Consider the following 14,836-nt stretch of genomic DNA (forward strand, 5'->3'; position numbering starts at 1 on the left):
CTCACCTCGTTCCATCTGTATGTAAGGATTTTTTAATCTCTCTGCAGCATCGTTTTACAGAAACTTCCTTTTATAGCTCCTCTCAGTGCTGTAAAAGCTGCACAAAATGAAGTCTAAACTTCCAGAGGAAATGTGGAGGCAGAGAGTGCAGGGATCAGGCTCCCCACATCCCCCCCAGTGTCCCCTGACCAGCAGCAGGACAAATGCCAGCAATGTCTCATCTGAGATCCAGACACTGCTGGAGCCTTGATTTCAGAAGGCACTTCAGTCATTTTCAGATCATTTGAAAATAAGAGTGTTAGACATATGTCACTATTAGTTCTTTCCATGGCCTCCATCCAAAGAGGGTGATGAGAGCTTGGAGCCAGGGGTATTTCATTCCCCACAAAGGAGGTTATTTTACCTGTCCTCACACAGAATGGGAACATTTTGCACAGCAATTTTCCTCTGCTGCAGGATGTGCACTTGGTCCTCAGCCTTACCAGGGCTGTGCCTCCAGTTCTGCCTCATGCTGATTATTCACATGCCTTTTTGGGCTTACCTAAAAACAGAGGCCAGACAAAATAACGATAATTAAAAAGCACAGAGGCCAGACAAAATAATGATAATTAAAAAGCACAGAGGCCAGACAAAATAACGATAATTAAAAAGCACAGAGGCCAGACAAAATAAAGATAATTAAAAAGCCTTTATATTTTTTAAAGGGCCTTCAGGTACATTTAGGACAGACAAAGCACCACCATGGGCTACACCCAAAATAGACAATGGGTCATGGGTTTTTCTTTAATAAGTTTGGTCCATTTGCCTGTTGGGTGTTAATCTTACAATTACAGTTTAAGTAATGAAGTAATTTACTCCAAGTTTGCTCCTCCCCAACTCACTTTTTTTGACATTTCTCAGGGCCTGAGATGGTGAGGTGTCCTTGATTCCCAGGCCTAGAGAGGAATTCTTTTGTCTGACCAGAATGGAAAAGCTGTAGCTAACACTCTTTATGGAGCTTAGAGTTACACACTAAAGAATTGCAGGATTACAAAACCAGGAAAAATATAAAAGCTAAAATCCTAAAGCATCAATTTCAGTGCAGACACAGCCACTCCCCTCCTTTTGGCCACACTCCAATGCAAGAAGGGACCTCTTCCCTTCCTTAAATACCAAAATCCTGCCACATCCAGCTCTGCCTGGGAGCTGAGGGCCGTGGGGAAGGGTACAAGGCTCTCTCTGAGCCTCAGCTTCCCCAGGAGGAAAGGCAGGTTGCTCTTGGACAGCTGGATACCTGCAAGAATTGCAATGACAATTGCAATTTGACCTGTTCCTGGTCCAGAACATCTCACACCACACCTCATGCTCTGGAGTTTACATGACAGTGGTTTCTTCCAAACCAGCTACTGGATTTCAGCCTTGGACATTTTTCCAGGCATGGGCTGGGATAAATGCAGTGAAAACAGGGATATCCCACAGTAAAGCAGCCACTTAGCACATGTGGTACCTGCTTGATGCCAGTGTCTTGGATCACCCATCCTTGCAGGAATGATTATGGTTTAGTCACATTATTTGTTAAAACTCCTGCACCAGGCTCTGAGCTGGATTAATTTTCTCTAGGTTTTGCTTCTGTTCTCCTCCCACCTGTTTCCCTTTGCTTTTCCTCTTTCATTTTTCTGAAATGAGAGAAAGGAGCAGCCAATTTCACCATGGTTAATTTCTAATACTTTAAAATGTTCCTGTTTAAAGTATTTATAGACTTCTATAGTTGCCAGCAACTGTCAGAGTGAGACTAAGAAGAGTTATTTCTTCTTCTGAGAAAGTTACTGAGCCTGGGAGCCCCAAAATTCATTTCATTACAGAACATGCTGATAAAATAAATCCAAAATTTCCCTTGTGGTGGTATGCAAAATTAACTGTATTTTATATGACAAAAACATATTGTGTTTGCAAACTTCATACACAAACTATCACTCACTGATGAGATAAAAATTCTGCACTGTCATATCAAATCAACAGAGCCTCCAGATCAGTTAGCTTATATCCCACCTTGAAAGTTAATATTTCTGCATTTAGGCCTCAAAATCATATTTAACACAATTGCTTTTTTCTGTATGCAGCTTTAAGAGATCAACACAAGTGCTACCAGTCTCTAAAATTTTGTCAAATTCTGACTTGTGTGTGAAAAGTTTCGTATCATAAAAAGCTAAGATGATGTTTTAATTGATTGCAAGGACCATTTAAATATTTAACTAACCAGCAATAACCCCATCTAATCATACAGGTAATTCTCAGTTGAATGAAGCAGTGACCTCTTCTATAAGAAAAAACAATGTCTTTAATATCCTTGTTGTTATTTCCATCTTCTAGAGCAAGTAGTTTCAGCAAAGAGGAGTTGGATTAAAGCAGAAGAAATTTTGCCAGACTGGTTCAAAAGATTGAAAGGGTTTATATTTGTCCAGGGTATTTCATCCCAGAACTAAAATCTTTTTTTCAGATATGTGTTAATTCTCAAAACACTCTTCTGAGACAAAAAATTATTGTTAGTTGCTTCTACCAATATCCTGGATATGACTGCAGAGATTTTTTTATATATCCTTACTTTTCTGTGTTTTTTCACTTAATTGGAAAACAAGTACTGGGGATACTCCAATCACACAGAGAACATATTGTATTGTTTTCCTTTTTTAAGTACTCTAATATTCATTGCATATACCTTATATTTACTTGCTGTAAAGAACTTGTTTCCTTAAATTAGTGGATATATAAAAAATACCTATGAAAGGAACTTAATTTTTAGCTGCACATTTGAGCTTTGCTGCATGGGGAGTCTAAGAAATTCCCTAATTCCTGCAAAGAGAAGTTGGGAACCTCTGGGAATGAGCTGAGCTTTCCCACCCCTTTTTAAGTAAATTGAAATTGCAGCAGTAGGCACTTCACAGGAGCCTTGAATTACTGAAACTTCAACAGGTGAATAAGTGCTGTTAAAGAGAGTGGAATCCAAATCCTCTCTTAAACTCAGGGTGTGCACATTTACTGAACACAGGGAAAGGGCAATTAGCCCAGAGCTGATAACATCCCCGTTGATTTAAGTTCTGCTGGACTTCCAGGGCTGGGCTTTCCTGCAGTGACCTATTAGTTCATCCACTGGGAATTCTTTCTTCCTCCTTCCCAGGTTTTAATTTACATTCTGTCAATACCAGTTGAATTTTCCATGTGGAGCTCCCCTGCTTAGTCACAATCCAAGAAGAGAAATCCCAAAACCTACAGAGAATCATGGTGTCTGTGAGGTTGGAATCCTCTGGAGGTGATGCTGAGCCCACTTGGACCTACTCTGGCTGTGCCACTTGACACTGGAAATATCAGTGGTGAAGACACAGTTTGGACCAGCACAAACCTCACATTTGGATTGCTGGGGGCCAAATCTGTGCTGGGGCAAATGCCACCTCTGTCAAAAGTAAATATCACCCTTCATTCCAGGGATTATCAGGAGCTGGGGCACCCCCAGACTAAGGAAATGCATGGAAGAGTCTGGAAAAGAGCAACAGAAAATGTGTAGGAGAAATCTTTGCAGAGCCCAGCACAGAGGCCATTCAAACAGTAATTTACAGGCTGTTCATCCCCATTCCCATGCATATTTATAACACCAAAGATCATTAACAATCTCTTGAGGTGACTAAAGAGCTTCACAGAATCCCAACTCTCCTCCAGACGATGTCTCAGCACAAATCTCCATCCACAGGACACCAATTCTCCAGAAAATAACAGTTCACAACCTGGGGAGGAGAAGCAGCTTTGCTACCTCAATGTGCCCTACCTGTTCTGTCTGCCTCGAGAACTGGGGTTCCTGAGGGCTCTCCTGCTCCTCATCAATGTGATTATAGAGATAACCTCAGCTAAACAACTGACCCCAGCCCCTTGAGTGAGGGACCAGGAGCGATTCCCTGTGGAGGAAACTGAGCAGGGGAGGAATCTGAGGTTGAGTTGCACCTAAGGGTACCCTGCACTGAAAATGTAGAAGATCCTGGCCAAAATACAAAGCACTGCTTTGGTTATCTGCAGCACTGAATTTGTGCATTGCTGTGATGGCTTCTTCTGCAAAACTGGTTGGGAACAGCAGCTAACCCAGCTGGTAAATAGAAAGGAAACCTGAAAAAAACTGACTCTGACTTGGTTTGCTCTGTTTTCCATTGAGATCACTCCACTGAATCTGTTGACTGTGCTTTGCATCACTGCCAACAGGGATGTGGAGGAACCATGCTCAGTCCTGTCCTCATCCTGGTCTACACAATTCTGGGAGATTTGCACTGCACTCAGATCTCCATACTGATGTTCTTGCTGATCTCATGTTGCAGTGATTGCTACTTAAGAGAAAGAAAATATTTTCCATTAAATACTTTTATTCCATATTCAAATACTAAATGACAGCTTGTTTCTATGAGTTCTATTGCATAGCATCTCTGATTAGCAAAAAATGAATGTATGCTCACAGCAGATACTTTCCTAAGAGTAGGATCACAATTTAATTAAGCACTCTACTAGCACATTCAGAGCAGAAACTCAAAGTGATTCAGATTAATGAATCTGTATTCACTGCTCTGGGAATTTCTTACGCCCTGCTGGTTTTAACTTCAAGTTTGTTATTTAAAAACCTCAATCGAGAGTTTGTATAGCACCTGATTAAGACTTAATTTAAATGGTCCTGCAGTAATTTCCACCTGAAAAGGACAGGACCACACAGCTAATGCACTTAACCCAAGGTTTTGAATCAAGTAAGAGCTGTGGTGTAAAAACCACATCTGAAATCAGAATCAAACCATACTGAATCAAGTTTTCCTGCTCCCACTAAAAATATTCAAGTCTGGACTAGTTCCCTTGAAGTTGATCCAAATTAAGAGCTGTGAAAATGAGACCAGGTTTAATCTTTCAGTCATTCTATGAAGTACGACAAACACTCATTCTACTGTGAAAATAGAAATAGAAACTAAAGCACATCTCTCTCTCTAAAATACAAGCTACTGGTGACTATAGGAAGAAATAAAAGCCCTATAAAACTCCATCAGACGAGTTTGGTTCTGTTTAGTTCTTAGTTCATTTAGTTCTGCTGAACTAAAGAGCAAGGATGAGATCACTCATCACATTATATAAAGTTTTCATGAACATTTCTACATCAAATACTGGACAAACAGGTGGTTTCCCAGTGAGCCCAAATGCTGCTTCTAAGAGATGCAAAAGCTGCATCTCTTTGATAGATGTTTCCAAATGTCCTAAAACAACTCATTTTTTCAAGTTATTCTACTTCAAAGCACCTTATAAATTTGCTATGGATCAATAGAAGGAAAAAAGTCAATTCAGCAAATCCTGCTTCATGTATTTTCAATCTGATTAGTTCTTTTTAAAAAACATTAAAATTAATACTTTCCAGCTTGACTTGAATCTCATTCACCAGTGACTTCTAACATCACCCCCAAACCTAAATAACCTGTTCTCTCTGTGGGGCAGTGACAAGAAACACAGACCTTTACCTGATAATAAGTTTGAAGCAGTGTTCAGTCGGAACCTTTGTGCCAAGAAGCCAGGATAATAGACAAAATACCTATGGTTATTTCTAGCATTACAATAAACCAGCTAAATTTGGCTGTTACAAGTGCCAGCTAAGTACTTAAAAGGTTATTATAAATTGCATGAACCCAGTAATTTGCATGTCAACTGAAGGTGGACTGTGTCAGGAAAGGATACAGGAGAAGAAAACTGTTAATGGATTAATTGGAGAGATTCCCTTGTGCTTGTGGAAGTCTGAAGCAGCTCTGCAGTTTGGGCTGTAACTCAACTGGGCAACTCCACTGGGCTGCAGGTATGTCTGAAATAAAATCTGTGCCATTTCTTCTGGGTGAACACAGGGAAATTGCTTGAAAGCTTTCCTACAGATTTTTGCTCCACCAAATAAAACTGATTTACAAAAATCAGAACACACTATAACAGATCAGATTGCTCAATCTTCTGTGTGGGAAGTTATTGTGGAAATGATACAAAGTTTAAATTTTTTAATGTAAGTAAGTCAGTTTTGTTCGCCTTTGCCCTGGGGGAAGGGAATTGAAGGATTTTTCAGGGGAGAAAAGATCTTTCCACCAGGCAAGGTCTGATGAACTGAACATCTCAACAGACCGGGAGTGGCACAGAAGATCTACAAAAGATAAGAACCATTAATAATCATTAACAATCATCAGCTTCAAAGATGACCCCTGGCATGGTCAGAGACACCTGGTCTGGGAAAAAAAAGAGATAAAAATAAGAACCTAATTAGCATTGCAGGGAAAGAAACACTTATCCAAAAGAAAACCAAATACTAAGAACTGCAGGACTTGGGACCAATGGACATTGAACCAATGCATTTCTATGGGTTTTGACTGTATAAAATGTGTGAAAAGTGTAGTAAAATGCATGTGTTATGGAATGATTTTCATTGCACAACCCCAGTAATATGTGGATGCAATGGTTTCTGTTGCACATCCTGGCCAGAATAAAATAATGCCTTCATTCTCTAACACTAAAAATGTTGTTGGAGAGTTTCTTTGGTTTTCCTTCAGTTTCAGTGGCATAATCACAGCATTTCATTCCCAGTGTCTCGGCTGTGCTGTACCATCCAACAGAAACACTGAAGTCACTGAAGTGAAACAAAATTTGAAACTATGAAATTAAAACATCTCATTAAATTTAAACTTTGCTTCCCTCAACCCTTTTACATTTACTATGGTTTCTAAATTAAAAGGATATGCCTATGGAATGAAAATTCAATTTTCAATCTATTCTGGTTACTATCTCAGATTTACATAAACAAGGGCAGCATTTCATGCACTTGCTCCTTAATTTTACTCCTGCTTGAGTTAAGTCTGGTATGCTGGGCAAGAGGAAGGGAAAAAAAAATTGTCTTCCACTGTTTAAAGTCTGGACTAACAGAGCTGCTACATGGATATGTCACAGAAAACTGGGGGGAAGGAGGGAAAACAACTAGAGGAAGTACAGAGGTTTAGAAATTAATTAGGTTAGTCTGGTTCTCCCCACATTAATGTCCAGGGATAAGGAGGAGCTTAGTACAGTTTTTACTACTCAATTCAGCTGCTGGCTGGCTCAGTACTCTGTGAACCTCCTGAGCTATGCCCATGACCCCCAGCAGAAGTAGCTGGAGAAGCTGATATTAAGGCTCATTTAATTTGAAAATTAATGACAGAATTTTCTCTGTCATTCCTTGGTGAGAAAGATATAAGCAGAAAGATTTGTGTGCTGGTCTGTGAGGGAAATCTAATTATTTTTCCCTTCATACTGGAGAGGTTCTCAACTGTTGTTTTTATCTTTCTCCCTGCTTGTGTTCAACTGTATGAAGTTCACTTTGACTTTTCACATCTCTCAGACAACACAGCCTGAAGTGAAACAGGCCCATACAGAATGTTCATTAACACAATGTCCTTCACCTGGAAAACATAATTTACAAAGCTGAGGAAAACATCATGACAGGTCTGTGTCAGCAGTTTTCAAGTCAGCCAATTTATGCAGCTGAAGATGAGGGCTGGGGCATAAACCACAGAGGAACAGACACCAGTGGGCTGTCTGTGAACAGCACTGAAGCAGGGGGTCAATTAAACTACTGACAGCACAGGAGGAAAATATGAAATAACACCACATCAACAGTATGGTTTTTTTTCCTCCCCAAGTACAGGGAAATCAAGGAAAGCCACCATGATTTCATGAAACAGCAACACATGTTTACTTCTTGTTTCACATTCTGACTGAATCTGGCTCTCCAAACCAGATAAGAGACATCCCCACAGGGTTTTTTCCCATGAGAGAAAAAGCTGACTAGCACACTCCTTATTTCAGTGTTTAAAAGGTTGTGTTGTCCAGAGCAGAGAGCACTCAGAAGCCCCAAGACAGCAATGACCTGTTATTGGGGTTGTCCAAAAATGATCAAGGAAGACCCTCACAGATGTTGGGCTGGGTCAAAACTGCTCTGCAGATTTCTGCTTCTTGGGCAAATTTCCACCTGAAAATAACATGGGGTGGGGGTGGTGTTTGTTGCCCTTTTTTTTTTTTCAGCTCTACATGTAAACCAACCACTTCTAACATTATTTTCTTGTTTGTTGGCTGGCTTTGCTTCTCTGTAAATCATGTATCAGCTTGCAGATGCTGCCCCAGACCATTCCAGTTTGTTCTTTTGGGCAATGATGACTCCTTGTTTGTCTCAGGTTGGCTCATCAAAGCCAAGACTCACTGGCAATAAACTTTTCAGACACTTCTGACATTTTAGTCCCTAATCCCTGGTCAATATCTATCTCAGTAGGAATTCTTCAGTCAAATGCCTTTAGGGAGACACATGAGAAAAAGGTTAATGTTTGCTAATAGAAATTCCAGTGTCAGGTGTCTCCATTTGTAGAGGCTGAACTTTTGACACTCAATATTCAGTGTTTGAGAAGGATGATCACTCACCACCTTCTGAGAGGAATACTTTTGATGTTACCTATAGCAAAGTACTGACAGCACAAATGACCTGAAGTCGACACTCAAAAACCTCAAAACAATAAATAAGGTCCACCCAAAACTATTTCCACTCCCAAATTTTGTTTAAATTATGGATGTACTCCTCAACACGATCAATATGAGAACAATTAATTTATTTTAAACAAGCAAAGTAAGTTTATAAAGAAAGAGTACAATAATGTTCAACTGTGTTTAATTATTAGAGTACCTCTACTTCCTGTTAATAACAATTTGTTTGTGTTGTTTTAAAGTTAACTTCTTATTTATTCTAGTTTTTAATACTCTTCTGTCACCATCACTGATTTCACAGACCACTGAATTGGTAAAAATTTTATTTTTGTTGATATTTATTTTGTTGATATTATTGTTTTTACCATTCTTGTTGTTGTTTTCCAGCATTTTCTTTGACTGGTACCAAAATTTCAGTGCAGGATATTCACTGATTCGTTGGTTTTGATAATAAACAGTAAGTGATGTGACCTCCTGGCACCTCATACCTGTCACAGACAGGAAAGATAATCCAACAGAATTCACAGGAAAAGGGGCACTAAATATTCTTTACAGGGGCAACCTCCTTCAGCACTGTCCATCTGCACAAGAGGAGAAGAGACCTAAAGGTGTACAGCCCTGTGTACCCTCATTAACTCCCAAATTCAGTATTTTAATAAGGAATTACGTTGCAAGAGGCAAAAGCAAAAGCAAAAATGAGCAAGGCGTGTTGAATGTGTTCCTTTGGAGATGTGCAAAAGAGAAAAGTACATGAATTCAAGTTTTTATCACATATTTTCACTTAGCAATGAATATAATAAGCCTTAGATTTCGCAAGTGAAAATACACTATCAAATCACAAAGAGAGAGCTCTATTAGATAAAATTAAATGGAACAAATCATGTGGCATTTGTGAGAGGAGCGAATAAAAAATGAGCACTTTAAAAAAATCCTCTAATTTAATAATTACCAGCAGTAGAAGCCCCTCTGTGCAGGAGCCCCAGGCCTCAGAGCACCAGGGAATTCCCTTAAAAGAACAAGCGGCCCCACTCCACTGAACTTAAAGTGAACCAAGTTCCAAGAGGCACCACGGGCATTTTAAGAGGACAAAGTGTGCTCAGGTGATGAACACATTGACACAACAATCTGTGTAAACTCAGCAGGGACAATTCCCCAGGGGTGCAACCAAGGAATTAAATTCAGAGCATTATTCTATTTTATGGGCATTTTTAGGCTGGATGAACGATGTTGCCACAAATCATCACTAAATGGGCCCAAAGGCTGGCCCTCTGTCCCGGGTTCCTATCAGGGACTGCTGTACCTGCAGGATGAGCAGAGGAGGCAGGAGTCTGAATCTTGATAGCTTTGGATTTTTTCCTCCTGTCCATAATACAGCAAACACCAGAGAGAGAGTGAAGAACTGCTCTTATGTGCCTGACTCCAAACCAGCACAGCAAGATGGAGTGGCAACCAGGAAAAGCTATTTCTTCTCAAGAGACAGACTTCAAAGTTCATGATCTGGTCTCCAGGGAATGTTCAATATGAAATATAACATGAGTAGCTGGAATAAACTTTGATTTGATTTTCTTTGGTGATAACGATTTCAGAAAACCAATTTATGATAAATGCACTTGGGACAGACTACCCAGGGTACAGATTAATAGATGTGAAGAAAAAAGAGGGGCAGTTGAATTTTTAAAAAATTCTGAAATGGAAATGAAAGCAAAAAGCCCTATATGACTGAATAATTTAACTTTTGGTGTCTTTTTAAAGAATAATTATTAAAAATTCTTCTCAGGTCTGTTGATTCACTTTTGAATGCTTTACTCCTAACTAGTGATGCCAGAGCCTAATGAGAAATAAATTAGAGATGGCTGTAGTATGGGAACACTGGGAAAAGTTGACTGTATTAGAAAATTATGCATCAGATCTGGATTTATAATTGCATTTTCTTTCATTTCAAGCACAAGAAATGACATTTTAGTGAGTATAAACATTTTCAAGGGAAAGAAAAATTCAATCATGCCATTAACCATGTGGTAGCAGAAACACTAAATGGGGCATTGATACAACTTCCTCTCTTTTTTTTATTGTCATAATTCTTCCTTTTTTCACTAGAAATTGATTCCCTACACTAGAAACATGGAAATTACAGGGGAAAACTGAGACAGTTTAAAGAAATCAGCTAACACTTATTATCTCAAGGGTCAAGGGCCACCTACTTCACGTGTCACAGTTTAAAAACCAGCTCCAGAACAGGTTTGTTGTTTTCCCCATCCATGTCTGACTCTGGTATCAAATCAGATTGTCCCATTAAAATCTGCAAAAACAGCACTTGGAGACAGGGAAATGCTGGGGCAGAGACAGACATGTCTAGGCCTATGTAGCAGTAAAAAAATGAATGAGCAATTGCAGCTTTTCCAACATTGTAGGGAATTACTGAACTCATGCTATCACTGGGCAGGGATTAGCCAAGAGACAGATGCCAAATGTTACAGCATTTTAAAGCTTCAGGAAGAAATTTCCAACCCTTTGTCTTGTGTTATTTAGTACTCTGAATGCTATCCTAGAATTATATAGCTCTGCCTGTCTGATTGGGCACATCAGCTTTAAAGTTTTGTGGCTGGCAACCCATAAAGGTTCAATCCATATCACTTTCCAGAGTTTTCTTCATTTTTCAGCCTTAACTGATCAAATTTCAGGTGAGATCCCTCTGCCCTCAAAAGGCAATGGAAGTTTACTGCTGGCTTAATCAAATATTGTGAAGGGAGAAGACCATGGGCCAAGGATGTTCTTACTGGTTGTCTCTCCTGTAGCCATGAGAATGACTGCATTAATCTCTCATTTGAGATTTTTGCAGGTCTAACAACTATAAACTCTTTGATTTTTGACTCTTTTCAGCAAAACTCATAATTGCCCAAACACTCACATACAGGCTTTATTTGATGGCTCTCTTTGTGCAGTAGCTAAAGAGGGATTTTGTAGTTAAAAGTTTTGGATGCTGTTACATCATGCCTGTTTGAGGCACTAATATCATCTTGTGGATCTGGCTTTCCCAGAGGAGTCATCCAACAGATGACTGGATGTGATTCCCCAGGTTCAGAGCTGGCATTTGAACCCTTGGTCTTGTGAATCCAGCCAATAACCATTGCATTCATAACTCCATGCAGTTTAATGACCACTCCATGCAGAAATTACCTCAAATAGATTCCGTTTCCAAATGGTTAAAACATAATTTATTACAGGGCTTTTACAACACACAAGTCATGCAAATGATCCAGACCTTTCTGCTGTGGTCCAAATATTAACTGTATCAGCATGATATTTTCTCTCCCTTCCTGGAATAAAAATTTAGCAATAAAATCCAGAGGCAAAGTGGCATCTAGCTAATGGCATTCAGTCTAAGCTTATTGCACATCAACCTTGGATGCTGCCAAGTCCCCAACATGTGCTGACAATACAGCATCGTTGCTAAGCTACCTATTATTAATCTTTGCAATGAAAAATGAAGAGGTCAGAATGTTGAAGGTGTGTTTATTACAGAGCTTGCACAGAGAGGCTCATTTAAAAGCTTGGATATTTCACCACTTCTATTGCTGCGAAAATCTTTTTGATTATTTTGGTAAAGATTTTAATATAACTGATGGATTATGACCCTGATCATCCATTAATTAAATAGCAGAGAAAGAAATGCAGGTATATTTTTTGAATATTCATATGTCTACATTCAGGCCAACAGAAAAGGAGCTTCCAGCCATTTGTAATTGAAATAGAAATAATTTTGTACTTTATATCTCATGGTCAAAGTTGGGTCTAGAAAACCTCATGTAAATGCACGAGGAAAGAGTCAGTGTTTAGGAAAAAAATATGACTAGAATATTCCCTTCTCCATTCTTACTGTCTGCTCCTATCTCCTGGATTTATTCCTTGTGGCTTGGATTTTTATTGAGCTTTGTGGTGTTTAGGTTGAGGATCAAGATCGTACAGAGAAACAGGACACATTTTATTTATCAATAAATCATCAAACACAAAAACCAGAGACCAATGAATGGGATGAAGACACAGAGGATAAAAAACAGGGAAACTCCAAATCCTTTGAAAGAAGGAAGGGCCAGGATAAGAGCAGAAGGTGGCATGGTGTCACTCTGTTGCCAAGGAGATTGATGTAGGAGGTGAGAAAGAGTCAGAGTATATATTTCAAAAATGTGCATAGGTTGTCAAAGTCCTTTATTCAGGAACTGCTGATACACAAAGGAACCCCCCAAAAAGCACCCAGTGCTTTCCAGGAAGGAAGACATCTCTATGAAAAACCAGAAGTTGAAACAAACCAACCAAACTTTCCACAGGCTTGTTTTAAAGGGAAGGTTCTATCAGCAAAAGCTGGTGTGTATTTCAGGACATGTCTACATGGAGATTTTCTTTGCCATGGAAATAATTTTGAGATGGATTCTGATGATTTGTACAGTTGTTACTTGTCCCAAGGATGGTGAAGGGAAGGTGCCCTGAGGTGAACAAGTACTTTGTAGCTCTAATATGAACTTGTCCCTGGCAGAGCTTCATGATGTAGAACTTGTTCTTGCTTCCCTTAATACCAAACACAGGAAGATGTGGGATAAACAGAGATGACTTCTACCCACAGAAATCTGCCTTCTAAGGCTGGACTGAGCTTGCTGGAGGCTGCTGGGGCTCTGTCACCCCAGCAGCAGCTCATTAAAGGAGCAGCAGTCATGCCCCAGGGGAATGACTTTCTCTGCCCATCCTCACACAACCCTCCTGAGCACAGGCTCAGCTTTTCTGTTCTGTTCTCACAGCTCTGAGAGCTCCCAAGTCCATCTGTGTCTACACAGGATAATGTTTTGTCACAGCTGTTGTGTACACGTGTTACACCACGTGCCACAACAAACCCATGAGCGCGACCTGCGCTGTCGAGGGCCGGGGAACACCGCTGGAGATTAGTGACAATAAAGGCAAAAGGACAGGTCCTCCTCTGAGCGTCCCAGGAGTGTTTATCCAAAGGATCCAGGGATGAAAACAGCCCTGAATGAATTCAGGGATAAGAACAGATTCAGGCTGAGGGCACAGGGTTAAATACGGGGCAAAAGGGGCGGGTCTGAGGATCAAGGTCCAATAGAGACCAGGGAAAGTGGTGCAGGGGGCGTGGCTAAAGGCTGAGAGAACCAATGGGAGAACAGGGGTGGAGCAATGCAGCAAAACAGAGCCAATGGGGGTTAAGGGAAGGAAGAACATTCTAGGGAGGGTACATAAATGATAAACGGGGGTTGAACAAGGGTGATATCAATTTTTACAAACCATTGGAATACCAGAACCCAAAAGTGGCTGCAAAGGCCTGTGGGAACAAGGTTTTCCTCACCCTAATCTAGAGGGATGTCTCTCCTGGCTTGTGTTGTCCCCTCCAGGGTTGAGGCATTTTGGTGACAGGCCCCTGGGCCTCCACACACATCAACACCAAGCTGCTCTGAATTACAGCATGGCTGACACAGCTAAACAAGGACACTCCTGGTTTTTCATCAGATTCTGTAAAGAGATTGTACATCCTCGGTGCTTCACAGTAGAGGGTATTTCCAAACAGGGTGAGGATTTGGGAAGGAGCTCACACAGGTTCACTGGGTTCAGCTGCATTGATCTCTTCACCTGCCTCAGTCCCAGCAACAGCAGCCCTCAGGTTCTAGGTTTGGAAATAACCCTAAAGCCACCCTGCAGTCAAAATCTTTCCAGCACCTAAAGATACACTCATCAAATAGCAGCAGTATTTTCCAAGTGTTTGAAGGATAGGTTTAAGTCCTATGCTTCAAAAAATAGATGGAAATGCCATTGAGAAAGATGAGCCATTCCTGCTGGAAGAGCTTTGTCCACTGTGGCAGAGGTGTCTCAAGCACGTTGTTATCAAGCACTGCACAATCAGAGACTCTCAAAAACAAACCAGCGTGAAACCTCTCATGAGGAGCCTGATAGTGCCCGTGGATATGGGATATAACCCAAACTTTCCTTCTGTTGCCATTTCTCCTTGTAGGTGTTTCATTTACACCACAGCACTTTAGAAGAGCAGGGTGAGCGGAGCTGTCTCTGTGAAAGAAACTCTACAACCAGGATAGGATCTTGAAATTGCAGCAGACAGCTCCTCCCTTAACATACAGAAGGTTAAACTACAAGTGGATTGTTAAAGACACCAGGTAGCCTGGCTAAACATACACAAAGATGTAGCTTTGTGTTTTGTGTTTATTGGTACCATGCTCCGATTTTCACACGCCTTTATTTTATTCATGTAAAAACTCTGACTGTGGTGCGTGGAAATGTGGTTCCTTCTCTCTGTACAATT

Source organism: Poecile atricapillus, chromosome 17 (assembly GCF_030490865.1).
Source record: "Poecile atricapillus isolate bPoeAtr1 chromosome 17, bPoeAtr1.hap1, whole genome shotgun sequence".
Taxonomy (NCBI): Eukaryota; Metazoa; Chordata; class Aves; order Passeriformes; family Paridae; genus Poecile; species Poecile atricapillus.